Below are 23,305 nucleotides of genomic sequence, written 5' to 3'. Positions count from 1 at the left end.
CTCGGTAAAACCATTTTTTCCAAGAAAGATTAACTAAATTGCTGCACATTTTGAAATTCCTTAAATGGCTTTTTGCCGAAACAAGAAACGGCACTCCGAAATCTGAAGACAACAATTTCTGCTCTGCTGAAGCAGAAGCTTCTCTAACGTTTCGAATGCCGAGATGTAAATGCCATAGATGTGTTCTGCGGATGGTTTACTAAGCCCGCAACGCAGCTTTGCATTTGGCTCAAGTTTTCACTGATTATAAGTCAGCCGTCTGCTCGGTCTTCATAGCGAAAAAATAATAATTTTTCGTAAGTGAAGCTTTCAAGCGTAGTGAAAAATTCGCAGAAATTCTTAATAAATGGGAAAAGTTGTGCGCGACCTGCTTGTACTTCCAACTTCCAAAAGAAAACAGGTTCACAAAAATGCCATTTAGGGAATTGGTTTCACCACTCAGCAAGAAAACGCTGAAGGAATGCGAATGCAATGAATACGGCTGCGCGACTCTGGGTTTATTGGTTCCTAATTTTACTTCGACCGCCTCGGCCGGGATCGAATTACCGTCTTTCGGGTTAGCAGCCACTTTAAAGGGAAGCTGAAACGGTTTTTCGAGAATTCGAGGTTTTTGAAGAACTCGAATCTATCAAGTTTTAGGTAAAGCATGCAAAGTATTTTTGCACTAGAATTTAAACTGGTGACATAATTGTCAATTAAAACCACGAAGATGTTTAGGCTTCTCCTCACTACGTTGGAGCAGTGCGAGAAAACTCGGCAATGACGTCATTGTTGCCGAAATTTCAGATGTCGCTGCTTACGCCTACATGCTGCTGTGCGTCGTCAGGTGGCGCCAAACAATGCATCGTGAGCTTCACCTTCAATGTCGTCGGTTTTCTTCTATGGAATAACCGTTTCTTTGCTGGAAACATACTGCCGTCATACGTGACGTCATTATCGGGGCCTCTGCCTGTCGCTGTGCACTGCAGTGAAGCCTGAACGCCGACGACTGCTTTATTCGGCGATTACGCCACCATTTAAGATGCTAGAGCAAAAGGATTTCGCAGGCTTTACCTGCGCACTGTGCACATGCGGCAACCTTAGACTTATCGAATTCTAAAACGGCTTCGGTTGCCCTTTATTGACGCAGCAAAGGAAGTAAGAAACATCAAATAGCAGAGGCGCATCGCTTCTTTTCTTTCTTCCGTCATCGTCATTTCAGTGCAACTATTAATAACCCTCGCGAAACAATCAGGGCGCCAAAACATGCAACGACTTGAAGAACAGGGCCATATAAACTAGAATAAAAAGTAATCGTTTGCAATGTTATATTTAGGAATTATGCGTGGAATGCAATGTATCGTATTAATTTTCAGCGTACCTTAATCTAAGGCCTGCGAATCCCCTTGTTGTGGGTCACTCGCGAAAACATCAGCGAAAATAATCGCGAAAATAATCAGCGTTGGGGGCACATGAGTGCCTTAAAAGCTAAATCGTTTAAATATGATTTCTTAGAAGGTGTAAGACATAAGGGTCTTGCAGTGTTGGTCTTTTGCAAACTTGAAGACAATAACGGGGAACTGCACAGAACGGGGATTGTGTCGAAGTTTCCAAAAGCGCTAATAAGACTATTAGGGAACAGTTAAAAAGAAAAGCAGGGTAAGAAATAAATAAATATTCACTACGCGAGATTAAAAACATTACACAGAGGAGTATTTAAACATACAGGGCTTGCATCGTGCAGCATAACCAATAAAAGCAGACACTTAAGCGAAACGACCCGAGCAATTTTCCTCTAAGCTAATGAAGTTTAGAGCTAATTAAGCGTACATTTCCACTCTTCTGCCGTCAAATTTCAGTGCTCTATGGCTTACAGTGTAAAGCTGAAGGACTGCAAGGTTGCGAACAATATGGAATGTGACTTTTTTTTTTTCGCCTTAGAATTCTTCAAGTCTACATGCACATACCTCTTCGCATGCATTTCAGCTAGTGGTATAGAAATTCTCCCCATCGGTTGAATTCTCAAGCACGCAGTGGAATTTCGTGCGAGGGCTGCAGAGAAAGAGCGCTGCAGAATCTCTTTCAGCTGACACAGCACTCACGGAATTGGCGTATCTGCATAATTGGAAAGTGAACTCGCATTATTAGCGTAAAATGCGAGGAATGAAAATTATACCCAGTTCAAAAATTTAAGGGATTCGAAAGAAGTTCTATGACGCACATGAGTGCTTTATTTGAAAAGAGATTCGTTAAGCTGCGTAAGCTTCCGCAATGAATGGCGGAAGGCTCTTCAGGATAGAGAACTAGGGAGCACAGGGGACACAAAATGTAGCTGATTAAAGCAGCACTCTAGGGTACATTTCACAGGTAAGAGAGAGAGAGAGAGAAGCCGCGATTAAACAAAACAAAGAACTTCTGGAGGAAGATTGCGTAAATCTACAAAGAAAACCTACGAGGAAATGAGAAGGCAGTAAAGCACAAGGGAATGACAACGAATATGCGTTTATATGACGGAGAATGAGATTTGGGGTAGGAACGTGCAACGCATGCTAAATCACCTTAGAGAGCCTGCATTGGCGGTCAAATGAATAATAACGGGACGAAGGGGAGGGGGGGGGCGGGAAGGAGTTGGAGAAGGGGAGAGAGGATTGGGTGCGAAGGGGAGCGCGGAACTGACCGAAGGGACAACCATTTCTGCCGCAACCTGTACGATCGGAACTGAAAAGTAATGATCACCCATACGTGCCGTAGGCACATATGCTAGGGCTTCGGTTGACCGCCCAGAGGAATCCTTAATGGTGCATTACGATCGCGATAGAAATGGCGACATATACGCCCCCCCCCCCCCCCCCTAAAAAAATGAAAAAAAGAACACAAGTCGTGCTTAAAAACAAAGAATACTTCCAAGGGCACCTTCATTATCGTGCATTAGCGAACCCCTAATGGACGCACTTGTAGGCTCGAAGAGAATGGCGATTGTAGAGGGGCGTGTCTAGGGGACGGATGCGTTCTACGTGACCAAACTTGCATAGGTTCGGGCAGTTTGAAGATGAACTAAAGGCAATACAATGTTCTGAATGAAAGACGAATCAGGATGCTGGAACAATATTCTAATGCGGTCGTTTTTTTTTTATAAAAGGCCGCTCCAAAGTGCGACGAGAAAATCGTATCGAAGTTGTGGTAATATCATTCGTCACAAAAGCCCATCTAGTTCGGTGATAACGTAGGCGATGAAGGCGTTGCAGTGGAACCTAATCGCTCCGACTTTTTCATTGAAATATGTGCCTGCAGAGCGTGCCAGTTAAATCTACGTGGCGCAATAATTCATTCTGAGCGCTGTTTAAATAATTATCACGTTGTGAAAGGTGCGCAATTCTCACATTACTCGGTGTATAGCTAATCGACCTAACAGTGATGATGTCTAACAAAGAGATTGGTGGGAAGAACTTACGCACAACTGCAGGAATACAAACCAATCCTTTCAAACCAATCCCCTGTATGTAGGGTGCGATCGTACTCCGCTCATAAAAACTAAAATCCGTAATGATCCAGAAGCAAGGACACTGTATAAAAGCCAGTAATCTTAATGTAATCAAATGCTGTAAGCATTTTTGTTCTCTAGATTGTTCTCAAGGAAAAGTATTCTTACAGTATCTGTCGAGCAAGACATACATATCTATTTACTTCCTTTTTTTCCAACTTCTTTGGCAGGTATAGGTATGGTGCCATGGTAAGTAAGTTCGAATATCCAACCGTGAAAAAATGGCTGAGGCTTAGCTTAGGTTAAGCCTAGTCAGATGCGAAGCATATTGTCGCCGAGTTGCATATCGAGCACGCCGCTTGGCTAGACGTTCTTCACGCTCTTCATCAGTCTCTGTAGCACGCCGCAACTTTTGCTTCTCATTCCAACGAGCAGCCCTGTCTCCAGGAGGCATCTCTATCCCGTGTACGCCTAGCAGAGGCAGGCGCACCCCCTTGTATACCGCCGCTCCAGCATCACGTGTTCACTACAGCGCACCTAGCGGCAGAAGCAGGAAACACATTGGTCGCGACGCCTCGCGCGATGGCGCGAGCTGGGGCCCCGTTTCTCCTATGTCGTTACGTCACGCATCACGTGGTCCTCCTTGGTCGCGACGCCTCGCGCGACGGCGCGAGCTGGGCCCCCGTTTCTCATCTGCTGTGACGTCACGCACCCCGTGGTCATCCTAGGTCACGACGCCTCGCGCGACGGCGCGAGTTGGGCCCCCGTTTTTCATCTGCTGTGACGTCACGCATCACGTGGTATGACATGGAGGTCACGAAAGGTCAATGGTAAGGACACCGCCGCGCTCGAGGAGCTGCGTTGGGCTATTTTAGTATGCTTCGCATAAAAAGTCGTTAAATCGTACTGCTGATGCTGCCAGGATTAAGCGATTATTTTTGCTACCATCCGCTTTAGTTTCCAAACCGGACGACGCTCTAGGAGGCCCGACGCAGTAACAAAGGCAGATGGTGGACCCGTCCACTTGCACGTTTCTTGCGCAAGCCATGCAGCGGAAAATTACTGTTCGATGTCGTCACTATCTGCAGAAACACCAAAATGCCCTGGACGACACGATATGTATCGAGAAAGAAACATGTAACAATATCTGGATTGTAGCGTAAGCTCTTCTGAGCAAGCTGCTCGCTGATCGCATGATCCGCTTGAAATGATCGCATTGGATGCAGAAACGGCGTGGGCCGTATCGAATTAAAACCATTACAGAAATCTGCTCGTCCACTAACATGACCTTGTGTTCAAACGGAAGAAATAAAGGGAAGTTGCCTGAGATAAACATTTTTTTTTATCAGCAGTGTTCTATATCAGTTATATAAAGTTATTTTTAATCTGAAATGGGCGCCAGACACCCGCTTTTGAAGTGAACAGAGAAGAAAAAAAATCATTCACAGGCGACTGTGCATTGCTATGCGACAAATCTGTGTTAGCAGGTTTCCTTTTACCGTTTGCTTTAGCATTTTTCTTTCGCACCTTTTCGGTTTGGCATGAGATTATTAGCCTCGGCGTCTAAGCTGCTCCGCTCAGCATGTGTGCCACGCTGACACTCTGTAGCTAGGATGTTTGTTTGTTTGTTTGTTTGTTTATGGGTGTTTAACGTCCCAAAGCAACTCAGGCTATGAGGGACGCGGAAATTCTGACCACCTGGGGTTCTTTAACGTGCATTGACATCGTACAGTACACGGAGCTCTAGAATTTCGCCTCCATCGAAATGCGACCTCCGCGGCCGGCATCGAACCCGCGTCTTTCGGGTCAGCAGCCGAGCTCCATAACCACTGAGTCACTGCAGCGGGTAGCAGGGATGTAAAGTGCGTTTGAGGTCTGCACTGAAAAATGGTACGGTTACTCGCCTTTCGTTTCGTAAAAACCAACTTTTTCACAGTGGCCACCGCAAACGTACGCATAAAAGATATAAAGGCTGCGATATACAAATCGCAAGAGGCTGCTACTTACGTGGAGCGTGAGGCAAACGCGGCGCCCGAGTGCTTTACAGCTAGTCAGCTTGTGTCGCCATCGAGTGGAATACCGTTCGGACCGTAAGTATTGGTAAGCTTTTATCCGCTCCTTCCTATTTAGACGGCAGAGTTTGGAGTGTTTCATGCTGAGGTGAAGCTTTCCTCCACTCTCTCTTTCGTCGTTGTCTCGGCTTCAGCTTCAGATCACGGATCACGCGGCATTAAGAAATGGCACTTGTACTCTTAACTGAGTCAAATTTTGACGATCGTGCTCGGTAATGCCCAGTCACAGCGCAGATAGGGCGTGTGCGCTGTAACATTCTCGGTATGTTGCGCATTACGCCTGGAATAGACCCTCACTGAAGCACATGCATGCAGAACTGTATTTTCCCACAAAGCGTTTTCAGTAAACACCATTTTATGCACTCGTTTCGTTGTTCCTCTGTTTCAAGTGGTAGCCCAGGACGGAGAGCAAGTGATAAGCGACAACGTCAAGCAAAACTTCCTTCATCGTTCAAGCTTCCTCCATGACCTGGTGCCCAAGACAAGCTAGATATGCCCTGGTACACGATGTTCCGAGCTTCTTGATCTTCGCCCCTAGCTTACGAGCGTGTCAATGCTCTCGCTTCACCGTAGCAGAAGCTCCGGCCCACGGTTGTGTCGTCCTGATACCCGTTGGGCTCTACACATTACACTTTTCGTCATTCCTAACCATTTCTTTTTCTTTTTTTTTGTCGTTAACGCGGCCAACATCAATGAGGACGCAGGTAGTTTTGACGCACTCAATCGGCTGGAAAATGAGCCAGGAACTGCTGGCTGTAAAAAAAAAAAAAAAAAAGTAATGTCATAGGAACCCGGGTTGCTTAACCTCACCCAAAGCGAAATCACACAGTTAAAAAAACAATTACGTAAATAACAATTAAACTCGAGAACATTAAATCGTAACGATTCATAAACGCATCTCCATGTCTAGGCGACGATATTAGACACAGGTTAAGCTCTGATCGAGGTTAAGCTGATCAGATTTGTTCGCGCCTCAGATGGAAGTTGGTAAGACAGCGACGTGCAATGCACAGTGCGGGAGTGTGTTGCAGTTTGACACCAGGCGTGATCGTGTGCTGCAATAGCACAGTGCCCTCATGCAGTGGCCAGCGAACCTGACCTGTTCGTGCCACTGCGGGTTCGAAACCGACACGTGGCAATATTTATTTTATTTCTCATTGGTTGTTTCTGTGCTAGGTTTTGCCAACGTCACCTTGAATTTGAAGGTTAACACAAGCTCGCTGAATCACATAGACTTCGTGAAGTAGTGCCTTTACGCTAAAGACTAAAACCAACCGGTTATAGAACGCTTTTCTTGTGAGTTTCAAAACGGATCGAGGGACATTCGAAACAAGAGCTGCCCTTGTGTCCTTAAAGCAATCGATGTATGGCCTACAATCCTGGGATCATGCATGAGTGAGCTGTATGAAGGCAGCGCTAAAGCGCCTCTACGCGCTTTGAGGTCGAAACCCGTAGCAGTATAAAAGGTGATAACTGCTGAAAAAAAAAAAAAACAAGAGAGGGGTTAAGAGCACGAAACACGTACGTACTGATTTAGGTTGCGCAGGATATGGCAGGAATTGGGAAATAAACGGGGTTCAGTTGGGAGGTGGGGCCGAGTGTGTGAGGAAAAAAAGAAAAAAAGTGGGGTGGTGTTCATCCTATTCTTCTTGCCGTTACCATGGCGCTTTGTAGTGACGCCATATCCGTCATAGCCGCCTGCGAACCAATCAGCGTAGCGGGTGGTCGTTGCTTGAGGGGCGGATGCCAACGAAACGACGTCGTAAAACAACAGTAAAAGCTAATAACAGCTAACGTTGTAAAGCCTTCTGCATGCACGTCGGATCTGCAGTTATGAGAGCAGAGGAAGTGCCGGATTGCTGAGCAGTCACCGTCAACACTATCCCGGCGAGGCCATGTAAGGTTACGGATGAACTAAGAGCCACGAAAGAGGACGCAGTGCTTTCTTATGGAAATTAAAAGGTCACGTGTGTTATAGTACGTCATTTTTAATGATACTGCGGGTGCGTTTACTTGTTTTCATCAGGGTGGAGGCAGATGTGCATATGCTGGAAAATAAGGCTAAAAAGCACACCGGAAACGAACAATCTGTGGCAAGGAGAATACAAAAAAAGTAATAAATTCATAGAACATAAACTATGAAACCAGAAATACAGAATACAGGGGTAGAAAAAGTGTCAAAAAAGCATAAAAAGTTGAAGAAAAGAAAACGGTATGGTCACATTTAATATAAAAAAATGAGTACGTGAGGTATCAAGAAAGTAGTGCCCCGTTTGGCTGCGAAACAATGTCAGCAAAATTATTCCATTCAGCTATAGCTCTTTGCATAAAAAAACGTACGTACGTATAGCAATTATGCCGCAGGAAGGACATTGCAGTCTTGCTCACGCCGGTGCGGCGAGTAGGCTCCTTGGTTGACTTGTTAAACCACACTCCAATGACAATGAGGCTGCGGACAGAACATCCCAATGGTATTTGTTAAAGGGAACCGCTTCTGTGTGCTCGGCTGCTTTAGGAGGAATGGCTTGGGAAATGAGTCTTCGACCTCGCCTTGAGTAAAAATGAAAATCCTTGTGCCACGGAGCTCTTTGGCCACAGATGCCCTTCGCCCTAAAAATCCACCATCATCGTCATCAGTCGTTATGGAACAGGTTGGTAGGGTTTACCAACAAGCATCTTCAGAATCTGGAATGCGAAGAGAGCTTGGCGAAGAAGGAGACAACCACTCGACTGCTTGGCATTAGACTAGGGATGCGGTCCGCAAAAGGAGCCGAACGCTGTCGTAGTCATGCGGCCGAAACTGATTCAAAGAACAGGGCTGGCAGTGGCAGCATCCGTGACTCGCCCTTAGAACGTGTTGCGAATTACAAGGAGCAAAGCCCTGGGTGGGGCCCTAGTCTACAATTTGCTCACTTCGCGTTGTCCGCGATCCTCTGTCAGTGGTCACTCAGGCATACCAACGGCTTTCAAGCGACTGTGGAAAGTGACCCGGCCAGTCGGTGATTGGCGACCGGACCTCATGACTGGCAGCGTATCGCAGCTTATTAATGACATCCAGTGGTTAAGTCTGATCTCCTGCTGTTGACAGAGCGTTGCGATCGTACAGCATCGTAAGATACAACCATCCTTTCCATATATCCCTATTTCACATGTCATCACGTCCCACCAGGAATTTAACGCTAGGAAACTTTAATCTGCCACCCACTCACAACGTATACGGAGAACGACCGCTCGCTTTTATCGGTGCAAAAATATGGAATACCCTTCTTTCCCCACGAAGCAAAATACGCGTAAAGTTTCACTCCTACAACAACAAAATTCTTTCGGCACATACTTGCTGCAAGCTAACAGTTACTAAAACCTGTTGCACGCATTAGTTTTCTTTTTTCTTTCTTTTTTAGACATCAACGATGTTTTTCATATTATAGAATAGTTCCTTGTGGTGTCTTTTTTTTTTCATTTCTGCACTTGCATTCATGTATATGTATCTACCCCAGATTTTACAAGTTGCAATTTTATTGTATGGGAGAGTCTGCATTATAGTATTTATTTTTTTGGACCCATAACTAGCCTACGGCTACGGGTCCAGACAGTGTTGGACGCATGTTTTTGTACTTTGAAATGTAAATTAAGAATTTGATTTTGAATTTGATGCACCTCATCGTTGGCAGCATATTGCATCCAATTTCAACCCATGGTAAGGACCGGTCGGCAACCACCCAACGACCAGGTCGCTTTCCACAGACACATGAAAGCCGTGGGCATCTATGTGTGATCACTGACACAGGACCGAATGGATGATAAATGAACAACAAAAAATGAACAGCTTCTAAAAAAAAACGGGCACTGGTCTTAACATGAGTTCCGACTGATACCTCTGCAAAACAACCTACGTACCGCTTAGAAGGTAGTCGCATTTTGTCTCACTCCTACGTCCGCATTACGGGCATCACTGATACCTGCGCACTAAAAAGCTTACCTGAGCCACAATCTAGATTCAAGCTTAATTTGCTAGCAGTAACGGCCACGCACCTCTTTGCAAGCATACAATGCATACTCTTTCTTTGAGGTAGGAAGGCAGGCTAGCCGTGCTACCGTGGTGTGCTATAGTAAAAGCAGGAAGTGAAAACATGGGAAGAAATTTTATATGTAAGAAATATGTTTTATCGTTTACAGTATACAATCCCCCGGCGTGGCTTTGTTTAGTTTCTGCAGACGGCATCAGCAACAACGATAACTACTGAGGCTTCAAACTTGCGACTTTACCTGAGCATAATTTGCAGCCTGTATGTCTCGTGTGTATCAGAAATTCTCTTTTGCTGCAGTGGCACGAAATATCTGCTCGATCCGTTCTATCTGTGCAAGAAAGAAAACTGTCCCTTCTCAGCGTAAAAAAGAGCTATTTTCCTCTTGCTCTGTACGGTCTGTTAAGATCACTCCAATTGAGACTCCCCCGGCTTTGTTTACGCCTGCGACGATGAGAGCAACAGGCCCAAGGAGATCGATAACTTCCTGTCCGGGCGTTCGTTGTATACCGTCTGTGCACCACATGAAGCCGATGGGTCGGAACTAGCGCTGCCAAGGCGGAAGTGGCAGGAAATTGCCATGGGTGTCCTCTTCGTGCCTCTTCCTGTCGTATCCACAAAGGCTTTGCTTGTCATGTGATTGGCGGTGCTTGTTTTTTCTTGATACGTTTTTCTAACTTCCACTTACCGAACATTTACCAGGAAATTTTTGGCGTCTTCAACACTCACTTCATCTAGTTTCCTTCATTATTCCACTCTTACTTCTTTCTTCATTTTCTCACCTCATGTATGCATTTGTAGACCCTTCTTGGCTTCTGGTTTCAGAATAAATCCAGCTCTCGTTTGCGCGAACTACTTTCATTAACCTGCGTAATCTCTCCTGACTACTTAGATCTGTTATTTTTGTGCTCGGCAACGCTGATCACATTGCTTGTCATCGCGCTCCCCAACAACACAAAGGAAGCGTTCTAACTGGGTGTATGTTTTCTCTTTAGAACTTAGGTATTACCCAGCCATGTATGGCAACAATATTGCGCTAATTTTGAGCGAATCTTTCACGGCGGTACTCTTACCAGACGTCTAAGCAAGTAGTAGATATGCTGTATCACCCCTGGAAGGCTTGGACAGCCTACTGAAGGGTTTTTCGTTTCGCTAAAAATAAAAAAGGAGCATCAAACAAAGAAATAGACAGCCTACTCAGCAGCCAGAACGTGACATCCTCATGACATGACTAGAAGTTATTCGTAGCTAGTATGCATCCATATTCTGCTCGTTTAGAGCTGGCTTTTATAGTGAGTCGCCTTTATCTTGGTGAATGCACCAAACATGCCAGTAATATTGATTCATCGCAAGACAGGTGGGGCTTTGTGCAATGTTTAAGGGAGCCTCCAATCTGGAGTAGATTTGTAATAGAAGAGTAATTACTCAGTAGCATCCACCCATTTGTAGTCACAGGACTACAAAGAGAAGATACAGAACTTCAACACGGGTTTCCTTTCTGGTTAAACGCCGAGCAGTTCCTTTTATCTCTTTCTACCTGTCTCTCACAGCTGATAACAATTCGTTCTGGTTCGCTGATTGAACCCGGGACAGCCGCCTATCCCCGGCAGTCACTCTGCCTACGAAGCTATCCAGAGATTCTAGCAAATAGTAGGGCGAGTCATAATTGATCAACAACTCTCAATAAAACCGGTTTTACACCAGAGAATCTCCTTATGTGGAGTATATTTGTAATCAGACATCAATTACAAATTAACACTCAGTGAAACAGATTCAAACGGCTAGAAGGGGAAGCTCTATTGTTTTCGCATAAACTTTGTTCTTGAAGAAAAATTCTTCGAATATCCAACCCAAGTTGTTCAAATGCCGACGGTATTTCAACGTTTCTCATTAACTGAAACGTTATGGTAGCTAAAATTTAAAGGTCTCAAATATTACTATGCAGACGGGACTGCCTTTTTTGTCGTTAGTCAGGGTTGCCAGTATTTAATTGGCGTTTAAGAAGGGTCCACGTTTCTGTATATGCACTACGTGAACCAATTGATCAAATTTATATATTGAACGCCATGTTGCGGCTTATGATTGAAATGACTACTTGTCCAAATGCGGAATTACAGACTGGTGCACTTCCGTCAAACTTAACACGAATGCTCAAGAGCGTGGCTTTCACGAACATTAGTGCCTCTGCGCTTCGGCAGCTGGGTGCAAGACAAAGCTGGAGAGGCAACTGGACACAGGCTATAGCCAGCCGCAAACCGTCCATGTAACATTGTCTCGTACCCAGCGGTCAGCGCTCAGCGGCACTAAACGCACTGCAAGGCATGCGGCCGAGCGTTCGTGTTAAGTGTGTGGGCCGCTGTACAGGAAAAACAACTCTTGCACTAGATTTGCGCTAGAATTACTCTTGAGTAAACGGGCTTCTGCGGCTTAGTGTTGGTTTATGGTTTATGGGGGTTTAACGTCCCAAAGCGATTGACGCTATGAGAGACGCCGTAGTGAAGGGCTCCGGAAATTTCGACCACCTGGAGTTCTTTAACGTGCACTGACATCGCACAGCACACGGGCCTCTAGCATTTCGCCTCCATTGAAATTCGACCACCGTGACCGGGATCGAACCCGCGTGTTTCGGGTGAGCCGCCGAGCACGATGACCACTGCAGGATAACGTTATCTATTCCGAATGCTATTCAGAAGCAGCCACGTTATATTCGGAATAATTACACAGCAGCACTAAACTCGGCAAAATTTCACCGTAACACTAAACTCACAGTCAGCGATACGCACAGCGACAAGTAATGCTCTGGCATTTACACATCATAGAATTTCTTAGGTGTACCATAATTTTTTTTTGTACTGTAGTCTGATCGTCTACATCACCTACTACGTCATACTTACAGCGAGAGGTTCGCCATTCATGCACGTTGAGAGCTGTCTGTGTTATTTGCATGCGTGAGTTTCCAAGCTTGATGACAGAGCTCAGAGCGTTTTCTTGTAATCCCTCAGTTATAGCACCGTGAATTTTATGCTTAAGGTCGACAGCGTGCCCCAAGTGTGGGTGGGTGCTGTCAGGCAATAAAACGAACGCTTTGTTGCATTCCGCTCGGCGCCGCCGAGACGACATCAACGCCGGGAGTGTGTCAGTCCAAAGCGAGCGTGTTCAACTTCAGACCACCCACGCTGATTCACATCTGGCGTGGTAGCAAATGGCGAAACGACTTTAAGCGCGTGCAGGAGTCAGAAATGCAACAGACACTAGCACCGTAATGGCGGTCGCGCTATTTACTGTTTTTGTTAGTTCTCATCTTAAACTTTTTTTTTTACAGTCTTCTCTCGGACTGAAGCGCAGCGGAGACCTCAAAACGTGCCAACGCACACCCACAGGTTCCAGACAAGAGTTTTCACTTAAATTTTACACCTTACAGTGGTGTCACGAAGGGATGAGGCAAGGCGAAATAAATGTTCTGAACATGTTTTAGCGCAACTTGTGAACGAAGGTTGTGGTGTTGCAAAGGTGAAAAAAGTGGTAGGGGTTTAATGTAGCTGAACCAAGTTGATGTGCGAAAGCATGTGTTAGCCTGGTTGGCTCATGCTTTTGCTTTGGTGGATGGTCGGCCCGTACGGCGACGATATTAGACTCACGTTAAGCTATAATCGAGTTTAAACAGATCTGATTTCGCAAATAGAAGTTGATGGAGACGAAGATGTGCAATGCACAGCGCGAGAATGTGTTGCCGTTTAACTCGAGGCGTGGTCGGCTGCGGCGACAGCATAGTGCCTTCGTGTAGTGGCCAGCGAACCTGGTCTGTCTGCGCCGTCACGGGTTCGAAACCTAGTCGCAGGAATATTTATTTATTTTCTGCATGCTCTGTTGCTATGCTAGGGTTTGCCAAGGTCATCTCGAACGTCAAGATTCACACAGGCTCAGTGAGCCTGTTAGACCTCGTGAAGTAGTGCTTTGTCTCTTAGAGACTTCAGCGTTAGGTCCTTCAAGTATAAAGCCTCGCTTCTGAAGTAGATGGGCTGCTCGCTGTTCTTAGAATACATTTATTCTTTTTCGTGCTCAAACTGAAACTATATTTAGTGATTATGAAAGCATCAAAAAGGACAAATTGAAACCGGCACTGAGTCTACAAACAAGCATAAACGCACGTATCGATGGCTCTGTCCTTAAGGTTAGACCCCTACCTGATGCGGGTTTCTTCACCGACGATCATGTCGACGACCTATGATACATGATATGTAAGTCTATTATACCGTGGACCGGCGAACAGTTGGGCGTAAGGTCATCGTACTGTTGGGTGATTTCCATTGCGCAGTTAAGACAATCTTTCCTACACAAGGCGAGCCGCTTTCATGGACCCTTATATATTTATACTCTTCCTTTGTTAAATGGGCGGTTAGATGTAAAGAGGAAGAGAACTCTAAAGAGGAAGGAGAAAAAAGGATTTTCGTCTTCATGTAATGCTGATCGTGCTTAACGTTTTCGGACGCTATTCTAATACACATTGTGGTGATAAGTTACTCGCAGCACGCTAAGGTAATTTCTTTTAGGGACGCAATCACGCTAACGCTATGCTGACGCTCTTTACCTTTTCAATGTAATGTCCCTAATAGAAACTTCCGCCAGATGTGATATTTACAAGAAAAAATGGCCCTCTATGATACTGCTTTAGGCTAATGATTATTGTGTCATTGTACTTTAGTGTCTCACTTGAGGTCACTCACTTTCCCACGGTTTTTTTTTCAAATTGTGCCTGTCTTCTCCTCAGTCGTCGTTTCTCCCGTGCAGATGTTTTCCGTACACCGCAAAAGGACCAGGCCTACCACTTATACGGAGCACCGTGCGCAGAGACGAAAAGTACGAGGTCCTATTGTAAAGGGATTATTTAAATTAATTTTTCATTCTGCTATATTAGGATCTCTCGCCCACGGTTTTTGGTTCGCTGGAACACATCAAAATTATTTGCTTTCTCTGTAGTGTGAATTACCTCAGATACTCATTTATTTCAGTTTTCGTGTCTTTCTCATGAAAGCACATACAAAAACAGAACAAAATCTCCTTCCTCTATCTTTCCCGCTTGGAAGCTTTACCATGTGTAATCAAATTATGAAATTTTGTTTCAGGTACTGGGTGTTCATTTTATATAGCTTTTTTATAAATAAAGTGAGATTCTGATTAAAAACCCTGTTGCCGTGAGTTAGGAGTTGCGTTCTATTTGAAATGAATAAACCATAAGGACAACGCCAGCATTGTTCCGACGCCATTCCCTCATATGCACAATGTTTTTTTTTATCATTCGCTCTCGATTATGAGTCACGGCATAGAATACACCAAGCTTAAAAGGTACTGTGATTTTACATCATTCTGCAGTACAGCGCGGATATTGCTGCTGCCTGATTTATGGCTGTATCATTCTGTCGTATTAAAGAAAATGAGCGCTTGTCCTTTGGCCTAAAGAGAGCCGCTCTATTGTCTGGAATAACTTGCTTCCATTTAGACTCCTGTCATTAGGTACAAGTGAGCGCATTGCACACAAACTTACAAATCCAAAGCGAATAAAATGTCAGTGATTGTGCTATACTACAGCGGCGGGAGCACTAGCAGGAGGTGCTCAAAAATTCGGTGCACCAGGGAACGAGGTGTGTGACAGGTAGACTCATGCGAACGTTACCTTGTTCCTCCGATGCTTTCTTCCCCAGCTTCTGATACAATCAATGTGAAATTACATCACCTCTCAAAGCCTAACAAAGCCTTAGATGTTGAACGTGCCGCCTTAAGGCTTTTAATGCTCGCTTTATTCATCGGCACACGAGGTTTACTTAGAGTTTGGACAAAGCAGAAGGTGACTGCAGGAGCTGCTCAACTAGGCTTTGCTAGTCTAACCAGAGAATTTTAGGACTTCTTGAGTATTTTAAACCTAAGCAAGTAAGGAGTTCTATGATTAAAAACGGAAATCTTTCCGCTCTGCAATCTTTCAAACGTTTTAGACAAATAAGTGGCAAAAAAAATATCATTAGCATGCGGTACGTTTCGCTCAGGAGGGCTCGTCGAATCGGCGCCTATACCCACTGCACTCATGTCACCAGTAAGCGGCAAATTCTTTGTTGCCTCTGCGCTTCAAATCTTTGCCTCAGACCCCACAGTGCTCTTCAGAAAACGCGCTGGTTGAACAACCTCCGAGTTCGTCGACCATGAATAAGATTCTAGAGCGAGAAAAGGGCAAAGGCGAGTGAGCCAAAGTTTTCATTCATATTTTTCTCTTTTCGACTTTCCTGCAAGGCGCATATATTAGGCACTCTGCTGCGTTTTTTCTTTCGTGCTGCCGCACCTATTCACAGTTCAGCAATCACAATAGGCGCGCAGCGTTGGGCAATTCCAAACCAACTGCAATACCTTTAACTAGCTGGGTCAAAGTACTTTAAAAGCGTTGCTACAGGGGCACCGCCCCATGATGAAACTGCGTGTGAAGGCTTACTGGTACGAGCCCGTCAGAAGCAGGAGGGGAGACTAAATGGTACATTGCTTGAACTAAGCCGAATCTCAACCTATATACGACGGCAGCAGTTACGTGCGCAGTTCTCCTCGAGCAACGTACATCTTTCTGCAGAACTATCTTGGCCAAAGGAAAGATGCTTTTGAGTGCGAAATTTTGGTATGTAAAAGAATAATGAGAGAAGGCAAGAATAGGCGATCAGATTAATCAGCAGACGTTACGAGCTTAGTATTTTAGCAGGTAGATAGAGAGCTGCTTTAATATTGAAAAGCAGCTCTGTGGATATACAGTACAACAGACACCTACTTCGAATCTCTGGGCATTTGTTGTTGTGTTATGCCCCTTTCCGCTAACATCATTACCTTCTCACACGCTCTGGTTATAAGGTGATCCCGGTGACCACTCTTCTTAAGCCTAGCCGTTTGCTGCGACCGCTATCATTAATCAGGTGGGCACAGGATTTGTAAACGGCTGCTTTAATACGCGACCCTATCATTCGTTAATAACTTTTATTGACTTGAATTATAGTTAAGTAAAGCTTGCACAGTATTTAGACTATACTGCTAACAGGAGGGAAGAGGAAGAATTAGTAAACAGGTCCAAAAATTTCATCCTTCCATGACTCGGAACTGGTGAAGGTCAACCACCGACCACTGCACAGTATGTTGACAACAAAATTTGTACTCAAGCTCCGCGCGAAAATCAGTACCCGGTGAATATTCGCTATGTCGCAAGTTAGCGATGCGACCCATAATAAAGTAGCTCAGTAGGTAGTCGTTTGAAGAAGGAAATGGTCACCTAAGAGCTTTGATTCAAATAAAACCTTTCCTCTGTCGCTGTAGTTAGCATTATGTGGATGAAAGGAACTGGACCCGAATATGCTCCATGTCGAAGGAAACATTTGTGTGATTGAAGAGCGCAGCGGTAGACAAGAGATGTTTTATGGGAACTGCCAGAAAATGAGTGGGGTTGGTTGCGCTGATAACCAGCTGGTAACACAAGCAACAAATGTGTTGGATGTAACGACACTTTCTTTACTTATCTATACCAACAGAAGGTACAACACTTTGAGAAAGCGGCCGTTCAATGTTTATCACAGGCACCAGCGAAAGCTGCAAAAGCTTCCACCTAAAACCGAATTGGGCTAAACGGCGTTCCTTTACTTTTAATTTTTCTCTCTCGCTCACTTTCCGCTGCCTAACTCTCTTAGACCATCGCATGGTGCTCTTTCCGAGAAACAAAGATGCTCTACATGTACCTGCATCTGCACTGGTGAAAAGGAAAAGTAAAAAATAAAGTTTTCACTAAAACGTCAATGTCATTTTCAGCGTCCACAATATTTAGCCCGCATGATGACCGGTATTTTTTTAAGGAGGGTCAGATACACCATGGGCACAGGGACCTCGATTCATCATTTTTTCCCTTGTTACTGTACCTTGCTTTTTAATCTTATGCAGATAGCACTTGAGAGCCGTTAAAGGCATACGTTATTACCTCCCTAGCGCGAAGGCCCTTATTTCCGTGGTTCCTTGCAATCATGGACACGGGGGAGCAAGAGCCTAATAGCCTGTATGAAGCAAATATAATCGGTGGAAGAAAGGCACAAAATAAACGCGTCAAACTTGTTGCGTTGCTGAAGTTTCTTTTTTTTTCGTATCGGTTGTGCCTCCCTGTTGCCCGTTATGAGGAGCTCGTCGGGTCACTTTAATTGAAAAAGGTGAAAGCAATTTCCGGAGTCTGTGTACGCAGATCATCTGTATAGCAATTATAATAAGCAGTGCATAACATTTCATCATAATGTTCAAAATATTTACGCCAGAAGTATATATTGTTTATATACACGATCCAGGCTTCCGTACGAAAGTTGAAGTTCATTCTGCATGTGACAGAGAGCTCTCGTTCGCAAAGTAATGGGTAAGAAAACACCCCATATACGAACAATGTTTCGGGAATTAAACTTGAAAGATATTAACGGACGCTATGCAGAATATATTGGCGAGCATACACCTGCTACACTTGGCCGTTCCGCCTCCGTTTCTCACCCGTATTTATCAGCTATTGAATGATTACTGCTTGTGACATTTATTCAATTAAAGGAGGCTAGATACCTTTCTCCATTTTTAGATTAGCCACTAAAGGCATAAAGCTGAGACTTATTGAGGAAAATTGCATATTACGGAGAAAACATATTTAGACTGAAACCTGGGTTCTGTACACCCGAAGAGCGTCTTTCGGATCTGAAAAAGCCGCAGTCATTTAAATACAGTTAGCCGCGGATGACGAATTCTGAACAGCTGCTCTGTTTCTCATCAGGAGCTGATAGAGTACTGTTACACTACTGACTTTTTTATTTTATAAGATTCTGCTGGTAACCTGGCTCCTTCGGGTCATCTTTACAATCAGCGTCATACATTTCTTTTCTATTTGAACTGACTACAAATGAGAAAACATCAAAATAAGGATGACTTTTCTTTACAACTGCCGCTGAAAGAGAGCTGTAAACCGTTGTCGGCATCAACAATTTTTACTTGTCAGAAATACTTTCGCCATAGCTCAGTGGTTACGGTATTGGGTTAATAAGTAAGATTTGGTGAAATTGACCTCTGCGAGGTAGGCCGAATTTTTACAGAGGCCACAAGTGCAAACGGCTGTATACTGACACTGATGCATGATAAGTAAACCATCAGGGTAGAAATTATTCCGAATACTTAATTAAGGCGGGCATCATACCGCACAGGTGTTACTAAAGCGCGTTTGGAAGGGTCACACTGAAATTGAGTCATCGTTAAAAAGCATAGCTAAACGTAGTGTTTGGCGAATTAGTAAACGTTCATGCTGGTAAAACAGCACATAAATCGGCGGACTAGAAAGAAGGTAGAGAACGATCGACCTCTGTCTTCCTCTCTTGTGTGTCGCTTTTCGCGCTGCTTTATCAAAACTGAAATTACGATTGATTTATGGATTCCTCGTACAGGCGAGAGGAGGCAGGGAATAAAGGCTATGTAAAAGCCTGGCAGAGGTCCCTACCCTCTACACAGATTCGGCATCGCGTAATCTCAAAATATAAACATCAGTATCATCTTGTATGTACAAAGACTACTAAGATAAAAAAAAAAAACACGAAATGCAGACATACGGTTGCAAACGCTTCCACCATATACGAATTACAAAAGAAAATTTCAACTGAAATGATCATATTTTGCACACAAAATATTCTCCACGTCTCGGAACAAGTTGAAGAAAACTAACCTGTACGAGCAATCCATAAATCAATATCAATTTCAATATAGAATACATATGAGCAATTCCTATAAATTATAAAAACAACGTACAGAAAAGGCTCCACACAACAGAGACAACAAATAATGAAAACAGCAGGACATACTGATCATGTAAGGAGAGAAACACTGATAGACGCGTTCTGAATTGGCTGAAAGCGCACGTAGGATTAAAGACATAAGAAATAAAACACTCTCAGTAGCCATTCGCTTAGAAAATAAAAGTTTTGCCGTATTGCCATCTGCTTTATATACTTTAATTATTATTAACTACAAAGCTGGTTACGTGCAGTCGAGGTCAAAGGCCGCATCAACCGACGTCTAAGTAACCTTGTATTAGCTGAGGCGCCCCTGTTCCCATATAAACTGCTTAACCTCCTTTCCTTCCAACGCAACTCTCTCCCGTTTTCTGCTAGGCTTTCGTTCAGTTAGAATTCACCCGTTTACTAATAACAACCAGGAATTATTGTTTCCTCACGGAACACAAACCACGCATATCCATCTCGTCCTCAGTGCGTTTTACTTTACAGTGCTTCAAACTTGCAATGTCTGCCCCCTGTTGGCCACTTCTTGCGATGCTAAATGACGTCGTAAAGGATAGCTTCTTGCCCGTGTGATCCTTCTGTATTACATTGACAGCGTTGTGATATGTATAGCCAAATCTGTCAAACGACGACATAGGGTACATGTCAGGCTCCGCGTCCGCATCTTTGATCGCGTGTTTTGCCTTGCAGTTCACGGCGCAGTTTTCTTGTACATGAAAAATGGTACTCACGGTCACAGCATTGCGCCCACCTCTTTCACGTCCACACATAGCGTTGCGCAGATTTCTTCAGACGTATCTACTTTCAGCCACGTAGAATATAACTGGAACAAAAAAAAAAAGAAACGGGGTGAAGAGCTGTGTCTCCACTTCCTGCTAACTCGATTCACTGCGCATTTTGGTAGTCTTTACTTCTGCTAGCTTGCAATCATTTAAAAAGAAAAATTTAGGAAAAACCAATAATAATTACTGTGTTCTTGCTAGTAAGCTAAAGGACTTTTTGCTCATCAAGAAGTAGAAAAAAATTTGCACTTCGGACACTTCCGGAAAATACACTCGGAACGTGACAGCTAAACACGGAAGCCATTCATATCATTCATAATAAAAGCGGCCAACATCGTCATTCATTGTTCTTGCTGTGCAAATCACGAGAAAAAAAAAGCACCTTTGACTGAACCGCTGCCATCGCAATACTTTTGCGCTGCTTCCGGGGATTCTGACAGAGGGTGTGCGAACAAGACTACTTCTTGTGCAATATCTGGTGCATTAGGTAAGAAAAGTTTTGCGTAAACTATGTATACGTGCAAAATCTGCTCTTGCTTCCTTGCTTCAAGGTACACGTCTGTATATAGAACGCGGCCACGCTGAAATCTCTCTGAACCTTATAGTTAAAATATAAACAGTGCCAACGAAAGAATGTGTCTTGTATTTCGAAAGCAGTAGGATATCCGGGTGACGTACGGCTTCTGTGAGCTGAAAGGAAGAAGGAAGGAAGAAGAGCTTTGCTGCCCCTTCTCAGGAAGAGGCTGGAACGACAGCGTGAGTTCATGATACGGGGGACACTATTGATGCGATTGCTTTTCGATCCCCGGGGAATCTTCGCAACGTGACAGTAGACACAGAACAAAAACAGAAGCTCCTTTTCAGATATCCAAGAAGAAAAAGATCTCTAACGATTGCAGCGAGAGGATTATCACCACTCCTCGCGACAATGGCGATGACTTGGTTGTGTAACGTCTTTAGGCATTTTATCACCAAGGTCACTAGACGTGTTTCACAACGATAATTCAGCGTTGAAAGAACATGGAAGGCTGAAAGACTAAAAAGAGTGGCGAAAAACTTTCACATCCAACACCTTGCGCGCTGGTTTTTGAGCTGCGTTAGCACTCGTTTCCATAATAGAGCAAAGCAAGCGAGCTTTTGGCGGTTATGTTGTAAGCAGCGGTGAGAAGATGCCAACCAAGCGAGGTCTAGTAGAAGACAGCAGAGCGGAACGGAACTCAAGAATTATGAAAAGACTTAGCAAAAGGTACATTTTTTGAGTGTTTGTATAATTCGCCACGTTTTCTTTTGGGAGGGGGAGGGGAAAGGGATACTCATAAGGAAACGGAATGACGTAAAGCCATCATCAGCAGGCGTTTCTGTCCTTCTCATTATCAGCTGCAAGAAGATGGTCGCAAAACGAAGATGGCCACAAAACGGAAACGTGCCTCACGTTCATATTATTATTATTATTATTATTTACAAAATACTGCGGACACTGAGTCCAAGCAGGGTGGGCGAACAAAGTCAATCAAGAGACAAAAAAAAAAACGCAACATTTCAAAAAAGAACAACACAATATAGAAAAAATAATTGGTTAAAACTCTTGGGATAATGGTTTAACTAGCTCATTCCAATCTGTTATTGTGCGTGGAAAAAACGAAAACTTGTAAGTGTCTGTTCTAGCGAATATAGGGGTTAGAGAACTGGGATGGTGTTGACGAGTTTGTCTGGTTGGTGCCGGCGTTAAGTATGATGAGGGATCCAAACCAAGTTTGTTATGTAATAAAAGAGAAATAAATTCTAACCTAAGCTTTCTTCGCCGATGTTCAAGTAGTTCAATTTTATTAATCTCCATTAAAGTGGTGGGGGAGTCAGACCTTGCATATTTATTAAAGATAAACCTGACAGCTCTTCTCTGTATTCTCTCCAGATTTTTTACGTTAGATTTAGTATACGGGTCCCACACTATGCATGCATATTCGAGTTTAGGTCTAATTATTGAAGAATAACAAAGTAGCTTAATTTTAGAAGGAGCATTTTTTAGTTTATGTCTTAAGCAGCACAATTTCCTAAATGCCGCAGAGCAGATATTGTTTATGTGCAAGTTCCACGATAGATTGCTACATATTGTTACTCCTAGGTATTTGTAGTTGGATACTTGTTGAAGAGGGAGAGAGCCTAATTTATATGTGTAGCTTTGAAGTATGGTTAGTGAACCAGCAAATTAAATATGCTTCTGAATTTAGAGCAAACACTAAAATGAGATCACCAAAAATTGAACTTTCCCTCCAGTTTTAAGAACCGAAGCAATTATCGTATGCCGTATCTATAACGCCCCTGAGTGGTAAAAGCACAATAGTTAAAAAAAAGCGAGACGTAAAATTCTCCACCACTACGGAATGCACTACCTAGGGTAACGAATACAAACAGTTCTTAAACCCGTTAAAACAATTATCTCCTTTCTAGTTACCCGCATTTACTTCGTTGTAGCGTTTAATAAAAACTAGGAAAGAGCCCACCTGGTCGCACTTCATGGTCGAGGTGCACATTATCTGAGAAAAAAAAAGTCTCCACAACAATCGTTCGCTCCAAATTCATAACAAGGGGACTCTCTCTCAAAAAGAAAAAGAAAGGCCGCACAAATACTTCTTCTCTTTGTTATTGTCCATCGTTTTAGTTTGCTTCTTATCACAAACCCCTGCCTCCATTTCGGGAATGTGTGCAAACTATCTGGACAGTAAAAACACGTCTCCATAGTTTACGCCGTTCTGCAAACACCTACACCCAGATTTGCCGCTGCGTTTCACCCACCTGTTTTGAAGTGACGCAGTTTTTGCTTTTCGGATGGCCATTAATCGCAACGGACACCCCGTACGCATGGTGGCGGCTTGTTAGCGCCACGAAAACTGCTTACGTGCAGTAGAGAATAACTAGTGTCATAATACGATGATCCTTCATAGTAAAGTGTGCATAGCAAACAATTCGCCCCGCTTGAACGACCAGGACAGGAACAGAGGCAGGGTGAGATAATGTCACACACCGCTTTTATTGTCATCTGCAGAAGGTGGGAATCAGGAGACAGAAACACAGAGGTAAAATGAGGACAGTAAAATCATGGTGTAAAGAGTTACCTGTTAATTTCCGCGGCGCAATGCGCGTGGTTAGTGTT

Source organism: Amblyomma mixtum, chromosome 7 (genome assembly GCF_055824585.1).
Source record: "Amblyomma mixtum isolate Tamu chromosome 7, ASM5582458v1, whole genome shotgun sequence".
NCBI lineage: Eukaryota > Metazoa > Arthropoda > Arachnida > Ixodida > Ixodidae > Amblyomma > Amblyomma mixtum.
This window is presented reverse-complemented; position numbering follows the sequence as displayed.